This window comes from Myxocyprinus asiaticus, chromosome 26 (assembly GCF_019703515.2).
Source record: "Myxocyprinus asiaticus isolate MX2 ecotype Aquarium Trade chromosome 26, UBuf_Myxa_2, whole genome shotgun sequence".
Lineage (NCBI taxonomy): Eukaryota > Metazoa > Chordata > Actinopteri > Cypriniformes > Catostomidae > Myxocyprinus > Myxocyprinus asiaticus.
In genome coordinates, this window is record NC_059369.1 from 44,588,781 (window position 1) to 44,609,225 (window position 20,445).

Here is a 20,445-nt window from a genome sequence, read left to right on the forward strand (position 1 = left end):
ACAATGCCAGGAACATAGCAAACTCCAGTAACTATTGTTTTCCCCATAAGCACCAATTTTATGCTATTTCCAGCCTGCTAAACTCACTTAAAACACCTGATGAATCAATTATATAAAATTGTCAACAATGTATGTTGAACTACGGCAAGCCAAAAGAGACAAAAAAGTGTGTTTTTTATTTTTCCCCAATTTGGAACGCCCAATTCCCAATGCGCTCTAAGTCCTCGTGGTGGCGTAGTGACTCGCCTCAATCCAGGTGGTGGAGGACAAATCTCAGCTGCCTTTGCGTCTGAGACCGTCAGTCCACGCATCTTATCACGTGGCTTGTTAAGCACGTTACCGCGGAGGCGTAGCACGTGTGGAGGCTTCACGCTATTCTCCGCGCCATCCATGCACAACTCACCACGTGCCACACCGAGAGCGAACCACATTATAGCGACCACGAGGAGGTTACCCCATGTAACTCTACCCTCCCTAGCAACCGGGCCAATTGGTTGCTTAGGAGACCTGACTGGAGTCACTCAGCACACCCTGGATTTGAACTTGCAACTCCAGAGGTGGTAGTCAGTGTCTTCACTTACTGAGCTACCCAGGCCCCTGTATCTTGCACTGTTAAAATGGACCATATTTACTTTCTTACTACACATTCCCGGTCTAATTGGGCATGATTCTTCAGTGCACGTTATAACATCAAGTGAATATCCAGTTTCACTCAAAAATATGTTGGGAATATAATAACCAGCTGTATGTTATTGTACACAAAGGGAGCCCCTGTGCATCATTTATGCTAATGAATTATATAATCACTTAAAATTTTCACTCATTAAAAACTGAATCCAAATAGGTTGTTTTATTTTTAAATGGGCGTCTCCTGGGTCACTCTTGGTCTCTAGAGTGCCCTGTACCTCAACACACAGGCAGAAAAAGTAAACCGCAACAAAATCAAACGAATCCCTGAACCCTGAAGTCATTATCAAACCCAAGTGCATTAACTTCGTTCTTTCACTCAGCCACCTACTGTAGCCGATCTTTAAACAGTTGCTTTTGGCTAATCATGTTAATTAGTTAAGAGGGGTTGGACTGAGGAGTGGTACGGGGAGTTTTTGGGTGTGGAGAGGTTCAGGAATTAATTGGATTTTGCTCGCAGGCAGTTCCTTAACAGCATGCTTAAATCAAACAGTCAGCTCAAAAAATCAATTCCAAAATCCAGCGCAAAAAAAAAAGGAATGGAAAAAAATACCAACATTCTCCCTTTAATCATAGCAAAAATGCTCCTAAAGCGTGAAAACTTTGACATTGTTTGCTTTCTTCAGTGTCATTTCTTTTCTTCAACTCTTCAATGGAACAACATACTTTCTATATAATTGCATACTTTTTATTTATAAGAGTTTAGGAATAAGGGAACATGGGGGGAAATGGCTTAAAAGACTTGTCCAGGATTCAGTACAAGTTAAGCATTTGTATCATCATGTTGATTACCACTATATATATATATATGTACACACACACACCGATCAGCCACAACATTAAAACCACCTGCCTAATATTGTGTAGGCCCCCCTCGTGCCGCCAAAACAGCGCCAACCCGCATCTCAGAATAGCATTCTGCTATTCAACAATTATGCCCGGTCCAAATCACTGTGATCACATTTTTCCCATTCTGATGGTTGATGTGAACATTAACTGAAGCTCCTGACCCGTATCTGCATGATTTTATGCACTGCAGCCACACGATTGGCTGATTAGATAATCGCATGGATGATTGTTGGTGCTAGATGGGCTGGTTTGAGTATTTCTGGGATTTTCACACACAACAGTCTCTAGAATTTACTCCGAATGGTGCCAAAAACAAAAAACATCCAGTGAGCGACAGTTCTGTGGATGGAAACGTCTTGTTGATGAGAGAGGTCAACAGAGAATGGCCAGACTGGTTTGAACTGACAAAGTCTACGGTAACTCAGATAACCACTCTGTACAATTGTGGTGAGAAGAATATCATCTCTGAATGCTGTTCTGAGATGAGGGTTGGCACTGTTTTGGGCGGCACGAGGGGGACCTACACAATATTAGACAGGTGCTTTTAATGTTGTGGCTGATCGTTGTGTGTGTGTGTATATATATATATATATATATATTCAACAAAAAGCAAAAATTGCAGTTACATCAAAGCACTTACAATGGAAGTGAATGCAGCCAGTTTCAAAAGTATAGCCACGAGACCTAAACATTGCACATGTTAACATGATTTTAGTGTGATGAAATCGCTTAAAGGGTTCACTGGCGTTTCGCTGTCATGGCAATGAAGTTTTCATTTTGGATACCCTAACTTAACAAAAATAAGGTTAGTACTGTAAGTGATTTTATCACACAAAAATTGTGAAACTCCTGAGCTCCTGAAATAATAATGAATAGACTGAAGTATTAGCTACTTTTTAGAAGTTAACCTGTATTCTGAAATCTTCATGCTTTAGAGACTTTAGAGAGAAAGGATATTGCAGTGTAGCTTGTTTTTTATGGATACCAGGTATTCATAACGCAAGTTACGCAACCTAAATTATGTATATTCTGACTAGTGTCTCATTTAGTTCAAGTTCACCTGTTCATTCGCTTCATTGTGCAGATGTAAGTTGTTCCATAAATGTTGTGGATATATTGATGAATCTCGTGTATAAATAGGATGCGTTTGAATGAGGTATTTACCCCGTTTTATAGCGGTTCATTTTGCCAGTGTTCAGCATGTTCAACTCACGCAGCTCAAGTGGAGAAATGCCCAACATACTGGATTAATGGATTAGATGAATCCACATCTAATATCTTCTATTTATATCTTGCACTGTTTTTTTGTTTGTTTTGTTTTCTCCCCTTTTCTCCCCAATTTGGAATGCCCAATTCCCAATGCGCTCTAAGTCCTCATGGTGGTGTAGTGATTCGCCTCAATCCGGGTGGTGGAGGACGAATCTCAGTTTCTCCGCGTCTGAGACCGTCAATCCGCGCATCTTATCACGTGGCTTGTTGAGCGCATCACCGCGGAGTCATAGAGCATGTGGAGGCTTCATGCTATTCTCCGTGGCATCCACACACAACTCACCACGCGCCCCACTGAGAGCGAGAACCACATTATAGTGACCACGAGGAGGTTACCCCATATGACTCTACCCGCCCTAGCAACCGGACCAATTGGTTGCTTAGGAAGCCTGACTGGAGTCACTCAGCACACCCTGGATTCGAACTTGCGACTCCAGAGGTGGTAGTCAGTGTCTTCACTTACTGAGCTACCCAGGCCCCTATATCTTGCACTGTTAATATAATGCAGTATAATTTTTATCATCATATTTTCATCAACAGTATGCTTTAATAAAATCATTTAATCATCGTCATGATGCGCCTTTGTGTCTCGTCTTTATCAAAGAGATGATGCACCAAATATAGAACAGGATTCATTACTTCCACACTGCAATTTAATGAGACGCAACTGGCTGTCAAACACATATTGAGCTATGCATATGTATTTTCTCAGGCACATTTTTAGTTTGAATATATGCACAAATTACATAATTTCAGTAGTACACCTAAATGACAGTAGCCAAGACATACTGTGCATGTGTTACACTTGCTATAGTTACTTACATTGCATGCCAAATGTAAATCAAGTCAATCACTGAACCATCAGTGCCACCCATAACATGATATAGTAGTCATTTTTATGAATAAAGTACTAATTTGTCCTGTAATAAACAAAGAAATGTATATACTGTGATAGTAAACATAAAAAGAAACAAATATTTATGGAAGAAAAAAAAGCAACACTTTTGGTACGTCTTGTGGCTATACTTTTGAGATTGGCCCCATTCACTTCCATTGTAAGTGTCTTAATGTAACTGCAATTTCTGCTTCTTCTTTCTTTTTTTCTTTTCTTTTTTTTAATGGAAATCAACATCATGCCACAGATGCTGTCGATTCAACCTGGAATATTCCTTTAAACCAGTCTAGAATGGTTTGCTGGTCCTAGCAGTTCTTCCAGCATGGTCAGGCTGGTCTGGTTTGCTGGTTTGGTTTTAGGCCAGTTTGGCCTGACTGGGAGAGCGTAGACCATCTAAAACTAGCAAACCAGATTAGACTTTTTTCAGATGGGAAGAATCAAATATTTTACACTTGCTTCAAAGCCACGTTCAAGCAAAACCGTTTTACTGCAGCAAAACGAGAGCTTGTGATTGGCCGAGACATTTGGCATTGTCCGATCATCCGACAGGAGTTGCATGTGCAAAGTTATAATGTGCGTTAAAGCCTTTGATGTGTCGTCCTCTTTGTGAGTAATTCTTCTGATGATGAAACGCACCAAAAGAGTCTTAACCAGCATGCCAATCGATTCATCTGCCAATCAGCAGAGCAGATCAAGGGAGGACATTACCACATTGAACTACATAAAGATGGAGTAGAAGATAAATTACACATGGAGGACATATCACTCACACATGTGTATGATAGCAGACATAGCTCATTAAGAGCCTCTGTTTTCATCTAAATCTCTCTAATGTCATCATATGCTGTAAACTAGTTTAGGTCAGATATAATCTGTCTTTCATGTCTATGGTTTGCAGAAAGGATCTGGGTTAAAGTATCCTAACGGTTACTGCAGACGCCTGACTGTAGGCCCAACTTTAACCTTTAATTTTTGCATCTATATCTCATGAAAATGATGTGACTGTGGCAGCATTTTTGCAAAATGATATTACGTGGTGCATTAAAGTTATCGTGGCAATTCAGTTGTGAAATGTCCACTGTGTGGCGCTAAAATCAAGTTAAAAGTTTTCCCAAACAGATGAGGTTTTTAAGGGTAATTCTCTAACCATAACCCTAACCCTAATCCTACATTTTAAATCAACAATACCAATCACCCTACCTAAACCTAACCCAGTAAAAGCAAACACTACTGTAGCTCCCCTAGAGGTTATTTCACCAGGAAACTGCCGTGATATGGACAACGAGCCACGTAAATATCATTTAGCAAAAATGCAGCTGTAGTAACATGATTATTTGAGACAAGATTGAGATATTTAGGTTTTCTGAAGAAAATGTGAGTGGTGTTACCCGTGCAAACCTCACTGCCACAGTGCCAGGGTGTTCTTGGTGGTTGCCAGGGCATCGCTATGTGGTTTCTAAGGGGTTCTGAGTGGTTGCTAGGGGGTTTCATACTGGCTCAAGTCAAAAGAGCTCACCCCTCAAGTCTCTAGGATATTCTCATCCCGAGATTTGTCTTGGGTCTTTGGGATTTTTTCAGTCATGTATGCTTAGAAAAATAACAGCATGCCCAGTGGTGGACAGTAACTACGTTTTTTACTTTGTTACTGTACTTAAGTACATTTGACAGGTATCTGTACTTTATCAGAGTATTTTTATTTTAGGAAACTTTTACTTTAACTTCACTACATTCAAAAGCATAATATTTTACTTTTTACTCCACTAAATTTTTAAAACAATGTGCCATTCCTTGCTACTTTGAAATTAATAAATGATTAAATAGCATTAAATTAAAATTGACTAGCAGGTCTTGTTCTCGCGAGACTATAATCGTAACCCAGCAACAAATGTGGTCTCGCAAGAGTTTCCGCAGAATGATGGTTACCATTCAGATATAGCGTTGACCAATGCATTTGTGCTCCAAAAGCCATTTTTAAATGTCTTCTGTGCCTGACTAGCAAACACGATGACTGTATCGGCTTTCAAGAACTCGCCGTCAAACTTGAAAAACATCATTTTAATATTATATTAATAAAACTGCTACGAATGTACTTGCTTGCTAGCAGTAATCTTAGAAATGCACTCTGGCCAATGCAAAAAGGTTGCAGGGTAATATAGGTTTTTTACTATAAATTCTCCTCCCTGCCCAGAAGGTGGCGATATGTACAAAGAATGTGAATCACCAAAAACAAAAGAAAAAGAAAGTGAAAGTGGAGATTTATAGTAAAAATGGACTTAAATATTGATCTGTTTCTCACCCACTCTTATCATATCTCTTCCGAAGACATGGATTAAACCACTGGAGTCTTGTGGATTACTTTTATGCTGCCTTAATGTGCTCTTGGAGCCTCAAAGTTCTAGTCACCATTCACTTGCATTGTATGAACCTAAAGAGCTGAGATATTCTTCTAAAAATCTTCATTTGTGTTCTGCAGAAGAAATAAAGTCATACACATCTGAGATGGCATGAGGGCGAGTAAATGATGAGAGAATTTTCATTTTTGTGTGAACTATCCCTTTAATGGACCAGTACTTTTTATTTTTTATATTTAAGTACATTTGAAAGCAAATACTTTTGTACTTTTACTCAAGTGGAAATTTAAAAGGAGTAATTTCACTTTTACTGGAGTAATATTTCATCAGGGTATCTGATTAGTGTGCTTTGTCCACCACTGAGCATGCCTCTCCTCAACAAGCATTTCAGTTTGAGCTATCATTCATGTCTGTAGCACAAACACGCGTGTTTATGAGGGAGTGTCTGAACAAGTAATACATTCACTCCATTGAAGCAAGTCTTTAGGAAGGACAAAAAGATCCACTTGAGTTCCTCACAGAGGGGGGTGGTACTAAGCTTGAGTCCTGGCATTACAACTCACAAACACACACACACACACACACACACACACACACACACACACACACACACACACACACACACACACACACCCAGTAGACCATCAACCCCTGCTAAAGGAAGCAGCTATTCAAAGCCAGCTCTTCATTTGTTTCCCATGCTGCAACACAATCTGTGCTCTGTGCTCTCTGTTTGGGCGATGGTAGTGACACTTCACCCAAAATTTTAATTCTGTCATCATTTACTCACCCTCTTGTTGCAGAACACAAAAGGAGAAGTTGTGCAATATGTTAGCCTCAGTCACCATTAACTTTCATTGCATCATTTGTCTGTGCAATGAAAGTGAATGGGGAATGAGACTGTGTTTCACAAAAGAAAAAGGAAGGAAGTCATACGAGATTAGACAACATGAGGGTGAGTAACCCAAAGTTGCTCTGCGAGAAGGTCTCTGTAATCAACGCATTGTAAAGAGGTGGCACTCTTCAAAAAACAAAAAGAAAAAAAGTAGCTATAACATAGATTAATTTCTGTACATTTGAACAAAATTAGCCAAATCATGTTTCTTGGGAAAATTCTGCTGACCTTACTTGGATACCAAAGCCATTGCTTCAGAGATTAAAAGTCATAATTATGAGATACTAGTCATAGTTATGAAATAAAACTAACATTTTTGAGATAAAAGTTACAATTATTAGATAATAATGTCATAATTTTGAGATATTAAATAATAATAATAATGACAAAAAATTTTAGAAAATATTTATGAGATATTAAGTAATGAGATTGTCATTATTTTGAGATTAATTAATCATAATTAGATATAAAGTCATGTTTATTTCAAATTTTTTTTATTTTTTTTTTTACGCATTTTCACTTTGTCGATAACAGAACTATGGAAGACGGATCCTGCCAGGTAATACAAAAATAAAAGAGGTAATTCTGACTTTTTATTTCACAATTATGACTTTTATGTGATATAAACTCGCAATTGTGACTTTATTTCTCTCAGTTTCGACATTATAACACAATTGCGATATAAAGTTTTTATCACGCAATTGCGAGTTTATATCATGTAATTTTGACTTCGCATTTCTCATCTTACAAATATATCATTAGTACAATTAAGTTAGAGTATAAATCATACTATACGGGCATCAAAAAATTTGACTTAAAACAGTCAACATTTGTTGTAGCTACAGAATAAAGCCAGCAAACACTCAGATGCATTTTTATTACCCGTTGTACGTAAGGGACCGTCTGAAAATTCCACCTACTGTGCTAAAACATCGGTGGTGTCCGAGCATTCAATCAACTTACTTATGCCTATTATATAGAAGTTATATATTTAAAAAAAATGGTGAAAATATATTTTAAGACATATTTTGCATAAAATATGGACAGCCATGCACATGGAAGATTAGCTTAAACCTAACCGATAGTGTCAGAAAAATACAACCACGTCATTTTGTGCTGCTTCGATGACACTTTGGGCTCACGTGTGGACTCATGTGCTCTTCAGGACTCATACCCCACTCCTTTAAATCACAACTGCAACGCTCTAACAGTCGAGCTACCGCACAATTTGATCACACTCAAACAAGCTTGTAAATGTAGTTGATTATGTAATGCAATCGTTAAAACGAGTCATGCACTATAGTGAAAGTGTTTAGATGTCATAAGATAACACTGTGTGAGGAACAGGGTGAAAAAAGTAAGTGTTTATGAACTGATCATTTCTTTAATCGCATTCTATGGATTTAGGTATTCACAGTAGCCATAAAAAGAGAGCAAGAAAGATAAAATATATGTCATTCTGCTGTGACTCAGTGGGGAAGTGTCCCTGCAGTGGCGACTGTCAGAAGCTCTAGAACCGAGCTGATAAAACACATCATTTATTTAGTCACACACACACACAAAACAGATCAATCTGCTCACACAATCAGCAGTACAATCCTAAAACAACACAAAGAAGTACGTTCGTTTTAGGCGACATGCTCGAACTTTTCCAGTCACACTGTGATCCCTCCTGCCAAGACGTCGCTGTCAGTAATTACTATCATTAGAAAGTTTTCATTCCAGTCTAGAAGAGATGTGCGTTACGCTGTGTTTAACATCTCTGTTGCTTCAGATGTAGTCTACTTCAGTCACTCTGAATTTTAAGGCAGATAACTAGAAACTGAAATGCACATGCAAGGTATGAACATGGGCATTCTAATACAGAAAGCAACAAGACCTTTGTGGTGAACCTAATGAAAAAGCATCACATTTCACCCCAAAATCAATAGAAACAATATACGGAATGATTGTACATTTATTTCCGAGTTGAGCGCACATAAACGGCACCACAAAGTTGCAATTATGAGTGGGAAACTCATATATTATTTGAGCCCCTACTTTCTGAGTTAGGGGTGTGTTGATTTAAGAATCACGGCTGAAGCAAATTGTTATTGGTAATGATTTAGTTTTACTTGAGGATTTTGACTGTACAGTTTAGTTTGTATGCAGCTTTTGTACTGTTCATAAAGGAAAAAAATGATGAATCAAGCCCCGCCCGGTCCCCAATCAGCCTGATGGGGCGCGCGAGGGATAAAGGCGGCCGGGGACGACAGTTTGAGAGAGAGAGAATTGCAGGCAGCTGTACTGTGTATGTTTATGGTTGTGTGTTTTTTGGTTAAGTTGTTTATTAAACTATTATTTATATTCTTAAGCCGGTTCTCGCCTCCTCCTTTCCATCGAACCCCCTTACACTGGTGCCAAAACCCGGGAAGGAGGAGGGATTCACGTCGCAGAGTCCTCGACACTGCCATCCACCCAGGGGAGTGCCGCTGCCATCCGACGGGGGACGGAGTAGCCCGACCACCCGGACGCGGGGAACGGCTGCCGTCCGTGGGGCGAGTGGGGACGGTACTCCCTGACCGCCTGGAGCGAGGGAGCCACTGCTGGGGGCGGAGAAGTGCCCTGTCGTCCCCCGGGAACACGGAAGGGTCGAGAGAAGACCACCGTCCGTGGGTGGAGGAGGGAAGCGACTCCCCGACCGCCTGGAGTGGTAGGGCCGCTGCCAGGGGCGGAGGAGTGTCCCCACGGGACGCCGGGAACGCGGAGGGGCGTTCTGTCCGCTGGGGGTCGGAGGTCTGACTCCGGTCCGCTCGGAGAGGAGCGGCTGCCATCCACCTGAGAGGGTGGAGGAGTGATCGAAGACCACGCGACGGCGCATCAGAGAACCGGTGAGTTTCTTTTTCTCTCTCTCCTCTCTCTCTCTCTGTCGCTCCGTGTTGGCCTTTCCCTCGCCTATTTTGTTTTGTTGTTGTTTTTCTCCTCCTTTCTCCTCCCAGGTCGAGGAAGGCGGGGATGACCCGCCGGCAGTCGGGGCGCAAGGCATGCCCCCCAGAGAGGAAGGGGGGATGTACGTCATGCCGGGGGCTCCCCAGCCTGAGGCAACGCCGGGAGGAGTATAGAGCTGAGGAGGGTGGGGCCAGGCTGGAATGACACACACCCGGTCCCCAATCAGCCTGATGGGGTGCGCGAGGTATAAAGGCGGCCGGGGACGACAGTTCGAGAGAGAGAGAATTGCAGGCAGCTGTACTGTGTGTTTATGGTTGTGTGTTTTTTGGTTAAGTTGTTTATTAAACTATTATTTATATTCTTAAGCTGGTTCTCACCTCCTCCTTTCCATCGAACCCCCTTACACCCATCATTATTTATGGCTGCACTATTTGCTGAATTAGATTGATAAAGCATTAATTACACACCTAATGTGTGGCGTTGCTCTTTGTTTTGTTGCATTGGTGCTGAAAAAGCTTCCTGCCTTCACTAGTAAGTGAAAAGCAAGAATGAAATATGACATTGCAAAGCGGGTCCGTTCTTTCCAACTAAAATCACTTTGAATGCACATCACGTCGTATTTACGATTTCCAACCTCGTAAGTACAAACTTACTAGGAGGACTCGATCTAAAGCATTTGTGGCGTTATATTGATTACCACAAAACATTATTTCGACTCACTCTTCATAAAAAAAAAGGCAGATGCTATTTGCACCCTGGCGCAAATAATGGTACATGCTATTTACACCCCAGTGCACATAGTGTCAGATACTATTTGCACCCATATTTAAATACTAAGAAACAGTATGGGCATCACTGCAGTGTGTTTATTGTGTTTATTTAGAGTCCCACAGACACACTAAATTAAGCTCAACCTTAGAAAAAATAACCCTGGTGTGACGAGGAGGTGGGCATGGCCGGGCCATGAGAGCACGGCCGGCGCTGAATCAGCTGATCAGCCGGAGAGCGAGATAAAGGGGCAGCCGGAGTGTCTGTTCGTTTATGTTTTATGTTGTGTTTTATCATTAAACGTTATGTTTACGGTTCAGCCAGTTCCCGCCTCCTCCTTGCCCATCCTTTACCTGTTACACCTGGTTTTACTACAGTAACATGGTTTCACCATGGTATTTTTTGTAAATTTACAGTAACCACAAAATTAACCATGGTTAATATATTACCACCATATTACTGTACATGGTTAATTGCATTAAAACTATGGGTTCCGCTAAGGAAAAAATGGTTACTACAATATTAGTAACATAGAGATGCAATCTACACACAAGCGATGCCGATGCGATCAACAGACCCCGCCACCAGATCAAACCCTTCTCTGCACTCCCCGACATTCACTGTAACCAAATCACTGCGATGAAATCAACATTTATATTTTATCTATTATTTTAAGTAGTATCAAAGGAAATATTAAGAGTGGAAACAGGAAATCGAATGGGAGAAAGAGTGGGACAAAACACAGATTCGAACTGTAATCGCCGACAACAGTAAACATACACACACCGTCTTTACACCACACACCACTGCAGCGACAGTGTTGTATATTAGCTGCGAGGCAATCGTCTGTGTTCCCCGACTGCTATCGGGTCTTCCAAATTATTATGAATGGGCTGTCTTCATTTATATCAGTGTTGAATGACAGAAAATGGAATTTAAGAGGAAACAGACGGTGCAATAACCGGAGAAGAACCTCAGAATTAAATTGCACTTTACCCAGCCCATTAGCGCTTTGCACGCAAAATTTCACCAAGCTCGCTCGCGTCTAGACTTGGCGCATGCTTGCATGAAAATATAAAAACTTCATGGCCATGCCCACTGACTTATATGATGTATCGCACAGCGCTGCGCTTAAGGCATAGCGCTCTTAATTTAGGGCCCAAGAGGCTTTTAATAAGTAATAAGTAATTAATTTAAATAAAAATAATTAATGCTAAATTAGTCCAAAAAATGGCCTTCATTTTTCTTTATGCAAAATATATATTTTTTATTTTATTTTATTTATTTATTTTATTTATTTTGGGGTGAAGTATGACCTGGACATGTTCTTGACATTTACCCTTTCATGTGACTACATTTGCGGAAAAAAATAATTATATATTTTTTTTCATCTTATTTTCTAGTATAAAATAAATACAAATAAAAAATGACATCCTTAAAAAAATAATTACTTGAGAAGCAGAATGGCATAAGACATTACGTCTTGTTTTCAGAGCAATCTAACAACATTTGGTGGAGTTTGTGCTGAAATCAAGAAAAACTATGACAATGGGGTAAAAAAATAAACTTGTTTCCTTTTGAATAATTTTTTTTTTCTCGTTATAAGCATAAAAGTAACCACATTTTGTTAGATTTCTCTTATATCTTATATCATCTTGCTTCTTAAGTAAATGTATCTTGTCTCAAGAATGTTTATATATTTTCACTGAAAAACAAATATATATATATATATATATATATATATATATATATATATATATATATATATATATATATATATATATTTTGCAGTGTATTTGTAGATAGAGAGAAAGAGACGAAATCCATGTCGAGAAGAAAATAAATGGAATTACGAAATGAAACGGCAGATTCGAACTTGACACCACTGCGCAACATTTCAGAGCAAATGCACAATGTCTCTGACAATTTATGCCCTTTTTCTACACATAGTCAGGGCCATAGCAAGGTAATCTGGGCCCCCTGACTGTATATTGCTCTGGGCCCCTTTCCTATGAAAAAATACTGTTTAGAATTTGTTGTGGTGCCCCCTGTACCTTTAGGCCCTAGAATCGTTACCACCTTTCACCCCTCTAGCTACGGCCCTGCACATAGTAGATTTATTAAATCTGTGACATGACATTGAATGCATACACCCTCATAAGTTGCAGATAAATTTCAGCTTTTGTGGCCTTTACATGCAGAAAACCAATTACACAGCACATATCAGCTTTCTGGTAACTTATGTCGAATGTTATGACTGATATCGTAGGTGTGGTGATCTAGGGTCCTTGTGAGAAAGCAATGCTCTATAACACGACCAGGTGGAATATTTTAATTAAACAGGTACATTTAACTGTTAACTGTACGTTTTCCCCCAAAATGATTGCTGGCAGAAGTTGAGCCTAAAACTAATCAGTAATTCATACTGTTAGGCTGCACTAGGAAAAAAAAAAAAAGTATTATAATGGTTTGTGACTGTGTATAAAAACTGTACTGCAGCAACAACACTGCTCCTCCAAAAAAAAACAAAAAAAAAACAAAGCTGTTCTTTCTGCTCAGAAATGGATTTGCTGAAATCTCTGCATATATCTCTCTCTTTCGCTCTGCATGCACACAGACAGACACACACACACACGCACACACACACACCAACATCTCTTCATTGATTTGATGCATGACTTATGCAACAGAATTGCTGTTTTGAAGGCAGTCTGAAGAGGCTAAGAAAGTCACATTCCGGCTGCCTCTGCGTGATGCATTTCAACACGTTCGTTTTTCTCATTATGATCATTCTAAAGCTATTCTTTTAGAGATCACAATGATCTCTTCAATGGAAATGTGGAATGCATAATGTTAAGAATCAACCGTACCACACGAGCATCACACCTGCACTGCATATGTAATAAGTTAAAACATTACGGCACAGTGGTGGTGGCATCTTTAGTTTTCAGCTCCATGCCCTTTCCATATTAATGAATATGAAGGCAAGGCTTTTGAAAGCTTGATGGGGCCTTGGAGTCTCTTACTAAAGCAGAATTTCTAACAAAGCACTACACCTATGGGCTTCATCGCAGTCCTACAAAGGTAGACTTCCTAAGCGGAGAGAACACATGCGTAGGAGGATGAAAAATATAAGCACTCACAATGCTTTAATGCTTATGGAGGTAAACAGCATCATTGTGCACACAAATACATGAGCCGTATTTGTTGGGGTTGGACTTGTAATGCCATTTGTTGCATGTTATGATTTTTCACAGTCACATGTGGATGTGTTCAAAGAAAAAAGTCATTGCTACTCAAAAATGAAAATTATGTCATAATTTACTTACCCTCATGTCATTCCATAGTGCATGTGGAGGCTTTGCGCCATCCACCGCGGCATCCACGCACAACTCACCACGCGCCCCACCGGGAGAGCGAACCACGAGGAGGTTACCCCATGTGACTCTACCCTCCCCAGTAACCGGGCCAATTTGGTTGCTAAGGAGACCTGGCGGGAGTCACTCAGCACACCCTGGGATTCAAACTTGTGACTCCATGGGTGGTAGTCAGCGTCAATAGTCGCTGAGCTACCCAGACCCCCCCACCACATGACCATTCTTACGTGGAATTGCGAATGGTGTCTGAGGTTGTCAGTGCCTATAATTGTGTCTAACATGTCCTTTTTGAAAGAAAGAAAGTCATGCACACTTGGAACGACATTAAAGTGAGTAAATAATGATAGAATTCTCATTTTTCTAGACCTTTTCTAGAATTTTCATCTATATGATTTATCAACAAAACAGTTTTTGTGTATTTTAGGTCAATGGTTCTCAATCGGTGGGTCAAAAAACATCTGTTCTGATCACAGTGAATGAAAAGGTAAGTGTTAATAATAGTGCTTCGCATGCGATTAATTGAAAAAGTTTAACGCATTATTTTTTGTTAATCGTGATTAACAAATTTACCGTTAATACAGCTTTAACCAACACCTTTGTGATGTGCCCGCCCGGAGGCGTTACACTGACGGACACACCACAAACACACACAACAGCGCTTCCTTGAAATGATGGAACTCTTAACGCTATTTGATGTACAAAAAAGCCTCGATGGGACCTATGTAAGGTGCATTTTAATTCCCACAGAAGCACGTCAAGTCTTAACTATCACCAAAACGCAGAATGAGACGTTTTTGTCTATAAGTGTGGAGCTCAAAGCGGTGTTTAACACTGGCGATGACTCTCTGACGCGAATTATGAATGCAGCTTCACGATTGCTGTAGGAAAGCGGATAGCCACAGTCTACCAGCAGATTAATATTGTGGAGGATGAAAGTTTAAGAGATTTAACGCATATTGCAAAGAATATGCAACATATGTGGGCACTAGTGCTTTCAATTAGTCAAACTCCTACTTAGACTTTGGGAAATGTTCAATGTTTCTAATATTTTAGGTCATTTCTATCTTTATACAGTGGAAGGCTTTGTTTGGAAAATGTTAATAAAGCATCAAAGTGTTTCATATTGTTTTGCTCTCTTTCCTAAAATGGAAATAAATGCATTTTGACAGGAAAAGAAGTATATACAGTGTCAAATTTCAGCATTTTCGAAAACCATGATTAATTGCGATTAACTACAAAAAATGATTAGATTAATCGCGATTAAAAATGTTAATCTACTGACAGCACTAGTAAATAATAAAATGTAACTAACTATATGATTGTGATTTTTTCATAGTTTAAATAGAATATAATTAAATAGTATATAAAATAGATAAGAATAAATTAAAGTAGATAAATCTATGAAGCCCCTTTGAGGACAGGGAGGGAATTTATTTTTCTGAAATTGTTTTGCATTTCCTCATGCTGCACAATACCTTTATTACTTCCTTATAAAAATTAACCATGGTTTTGACCTCAGTGACCATATTTTAACCATGATATTTGTAGTAAAACCATAGTAACAATACAGGTAAACCAACACTATGGTAATAAATATAAATCATTTTGCAAAAGAAAAAAAAAAAACAACAACAACAAAAAAACACGGTTACTACAATTTTACTATAGTAGCACCACGGTGAATTTATGGTAAAAGTATGGCTTTTATAACCACAGTTTCTAACAACAACAAAAAAAAAAAACAAAAAAAACATGCTCTTACACAAAATAATTATGGTAAATTATAGTAAACCTGAAGTAAACATGTAAACCTTTTTTCATGGCACATGTACCACAAATTAACCATGGTGTAACTAGTAAAACTGATTTGACAGAAATTATTATGATTTGTACTACCGCAATTTTGGTTTTCTGTATGTTACAGTTTTACTGCAAATATCATGGTTAAAATAAGATTACTGTGGTAAATAGTAAAACCATGGTAACTTTTATGGTTATAGTTTTACTACAAAAACTATAGTTTAACTATTGTTACTGTAGTAATAGCAAAGGCTAGTTAATTTCCGTAAGGGATGGATAAAGATATTGTGAGGGAATGCAAACTATTGTGAGGAAACGCAAAACTTATTGCAAAGGAACGCAAACTATTGTGAAGGAATGCAAAACTTATTGCGAAGGAATGCAAACTATAGCGTAGCAATGCAAACTATTGCGTAGGAATGCAAAACTTATTGCGAAGGAATGCAAACTATAGCGTAGGAATGCAAAACTTATTGCGAAGGAATGCAAACTATTGCGTAGGAATGCAAAACTTATTGCGAAGGAATGCAAACTATTGCGAAGGTATGCAAAACTTATTGCGAAGGAATGCAAACTATAGCATAGCAATGCAAACTATTGCGTAGGAATGCAAAACTTATTGCGAAGGAATGCAAACTATAGCGTAGCAATGCAAACTATTGCATAGGAATGCAAAACTTATTGCGAAGGAATGCAAACTATTGTGAAGGAATGCAAAACTTAAGGCAAAGGAATGCAAACTATTGCGTAGGAACACAAACTATAGCGTAGGAATGCAAAACTTATTGCGAAGGAATTCAAAAAATAGCGTAGGAACACAAACTATTGCGTAGGAATGCAAAACTTATTTTGAAGGAATGCAAACTATTGTGAAGGAATGCAAAACTTATTGCGAAGGAATGCAGACCATAGCTTAGGAACGCAAACTATTGCGTAGGAACACAAACTATAGCGTAGGAATGCAAAACTTATTGCGAAGGAATTCAAACTATAGCGTAGGATCACAAACTATTGCGTAGGAATGCAAAACTTATTTCGAAGGAATGCAGACCATAGCTTAGGAATGCAAACTATTGCGTAGGAATGCAAAACTTATTGCGAAGGAATGCAAACTATTGTGAAGGAATGCAAAACTTATTGCGAAGGAATGCAAACTATTGTGAAGGAACGCAAAATTTATCGTGAGGGAATTCAAACTACTGCGAGGAAATGCTATTTTTTTGTGAGGAAATGCAAAACTATTTCAGAAAATAAATTCCCTCCCTGTCCTCTAAGGGGCACCATATAAATCGGCTTATCAACTTTTAAAAATGAGCAGATAACGCTTTCCAAATTTTTTGTTGAAAGTCAAAGGCTGTGTGTGCATTCATCTGTAACTGTAATTATGCAGATGCCAATATGGACAAGTTGTGTGGCATGCCCTCATCCTTGAAAACTATAAACAAAACTAAAAGAAGGTAAAAGAAAATACGACCTAGACTACATTAAATACAGGTTTACTTACCACATGTACAGTATAAACATGGTTTGTGTCGACCACAATATTTCCAAAATCTCCATTATTGACTTTGAGGACATTTGGTTTCCTTTTGTACAAATTTGGCACTGTAAAAGGCTGCCAATTAATATTTGATTTAAATTCTGGGTCCTGAAATAAAGCCAGTTGAGAGACACTGCTTTAGGTGATGAAGAATTCTGTATCTGGTCATCATTTATAAGTGATTTCTAATTTGCACTGATGTCTTTGTAATATAGCGAGACTTCCAGTCTCAATTAGTGCTCATCTTATAGATGGATGGGCAGCATATGTGCGAGTCTAGTTATAGAGCACTGCAACTTATTTACATGCGCTGAGCAGACCACACTATTGAAAGGCTAATTATTATAGCACAGCACTTTACCGCATCATAGTCAGTAAATGTAGCACTATCAATGCAATTCTGGCCATCCACTGCAGCTTCCTAATTCAAACTCCCCCACAAACATATAGATAAATATCTAAGCACACATGTCTACAAAATGGCCAAATGCACAAACATGCAACGGAAAGAAGCACGCCTGTGCACACATGCATAAACTCTCAAATCCCAAAAGACAGTTAGAAGAACAACTTTGAAGCATACTAATTAGCAATCACTATTATGTGCACACATGAACATATGCAGTTTATTATAAGCTGTAAATTCCAGCAGCACTGCATATTGCTGTCATAAAACATATGCAATGCAAAAAGACTCTTTACACACACACACACACACACACACTCAAGCATTTCAATACAGCGTATTCAAGGCCAACTCCTCCAGTCCAATAATACTGATTTCTGAACACAAAGCACCCACCCACTCACATTCACACACAATGCACACATGTGATTTTCAACCGTACCTTAAAAACAGAATATCTTTTGTTATGCAAAGATAGGAAACCCTGTAATCATCATGTGAAATATAACAAATGCAAAATACTTTTTAGAATGCACACAGCTAATAATTGAAATCAGGCTTCTAGAAATGTATATACATGACATAAACACATCAAGTGCATGTATCATTAAATGTATACACCTTTAATGATGCATTCACTAACTGCAACCCAACACGAAAGGACTGTTTGCCTTGATCAGTTGTCGAGTTGAAATGAAGGTCTCTCCACATGTGTCTCATGTTCCGTGATGTTCACCAGGTTACCTACTTTTGCTAATTAACATTCTAAACGAGTTAAAGCCATGCCTCAGAACATCATTACGCTTACAACCTCGCATCTCACTATATAATATTCATTGCTTCAACATAACGCAACAGAGATATTAAAATTCAGCGCAGACCCCCGACACAATAAATTATGAATCATCCTCATCTTTCTCTTTGGTTTTCTTACAGATACAGGTGAAGTCTAAAGCAAAAGCAACCACACCGGTGCTGAGGCTGACTGCAAGAGATGTGCTCTGAAAAAGGCTTATTACAAATTGCTCCATTAGTTGATGCTTTTTATCCAAAGTGACTTACAGTACACTTATTGTAACTTGTGCTGAAGTGTCTGCTTGATCAATGATCATAGTTCAGATTCAAATATATGAACATATATGAACATGCGGTTGGCTATATATAAATAAAAGTTAATATGCATGGTTAATATGTACATTTTCACATTTCACTATTATTTGGGGAAATATATGTAACACATAAATGCACACAGCCATTTCTGTAGTATTTTGAAAGCTGCATATATGTCACGTGTGACTGTATATCAGTGAAAGACATATATTAACATATATATCAGGTGTGCAAATATATTGCATATATCGGATTTCTGTATGGGTCGAAACCTTTGACCTCTAGGCAACACCATCACTTTTTCAGAGTTCCTAAACAGCCAGAATGTTCATAACATGTAAACAGATATTTCTACCAAAGTAAATATAAGACCCAAATGGTCCGACAAAACGTTAGCATATATTTTCCAAGGGTTTTCCATTGTATGCGCACAAAAATAAACACATATCTACACAGTGCATTTCACCCAGTTAGTTTAAAATCACTTAGTAGTGTTTAAGTTTAGTAAAACTGACCAGCGAATTGTACTTTTCCGCGTAAAGGCGTTTGTGTCCGACGCATCTCGCGCGTAAAGACACGCTTGCGTCGCGCTTCGGGGAGATACGCACGCAACGCAAAGTTTTCTCAGGCAATCCTGGTATTAGGAAGTGTTATTTTCAAATTCAGGAACGTTTAAAATCCGATATTTAACTTAGAAACATTTGCAAATGTCCCCATCAAGTTCTACGCACATTTCCGTACGAGTGCGACACATCATCCCAAACTCTGCGCTTCGGCTTATCTAAAGCATCACTCTTTTTTATTTCTTTTTTTCTTCTTCAGCATTCACCCATCTCTCATCTGCAGCGTTATAAAATAACCTAATTTAAAATTCTACGTGGAAAAATTCCCATTGCGTTACCTCTGTTAGATATTCCTTTTGATGGCATCTCTTGCGTTTTCCCCTCTTCTTTGCGTTATTTTAAACTGTTCCTTAACTCCGTTTGTGCTGGTCCGCATGCGAGAAGCGCAGCAGTGAGGCTGACAAGAACTGAGATAGAGAGAGAGAGAGAGAGAGAGAGAGAGAGAGAGAGAGAGAGAGAGAGCCGTTGCTGTAGTAGAAAACATGCACGTCGGGCGTTCGGGATGCTGCCTCGCCTCAGGATGCTTCTGTCTCCTAGCAACAACAATCGGAGGAAAAGGATGCATTTTTATTGGCCAAAGAGAGTAAACTCACCTTTAAACAATTAACACGACGTGCATGCTCAAACAGATAAGGATCAGCCACCTAGATAATGCATTTAAAAGGTAGAGAGTGAGAGAGATCAACAGCATAGTGCACATGGGTCTCAGGTGGGCTACGATTCTGTCAGCAGTCATATCACTACAGACATCATTTGGGCCATAATTGGACATTAGTTACTGTATATTAGCACACAGATCCAAATTTCAAACTTGACCCATTTCATAGTTTAAGGCAGTGGTGTTGTCAAGGGTGGGCCGGGATGGGCCTGTGCCCACCCAAATTAGACCTAGGCCCACCCAGAAAATGAGAGATTATAATATATATTTCTAAAATTGTTTTAAAAAA

The 20,445-nt window shown here is 39.0% G+C and overlaps 1 protein-coding gene across 2 annotated transcripts in view; it reads right to left on the reverse strand.

The window, feature by feature from the left end:
- LOC127417063 (metabotropic glutamate receptor 3-like) overlaps positions 1-19,904 on the reverse strand; it is a 67,156-nt gene extending 47,252 nt beyond the window's left edge. For both annotated transcript variants that reach the window (XR_007893228.1, XM_051656764.1), the window contains exon 1: positions 19,777-19,904. The gene's annotated coding sequence lies outside the window, so the exon portion shown is untranslated. The remainder of the gene's footprint in view (positions 1-19,776) is intronic.
- Between the last annotated feature and the right edge of the window lie 541 nt (positions 19,905-20,445).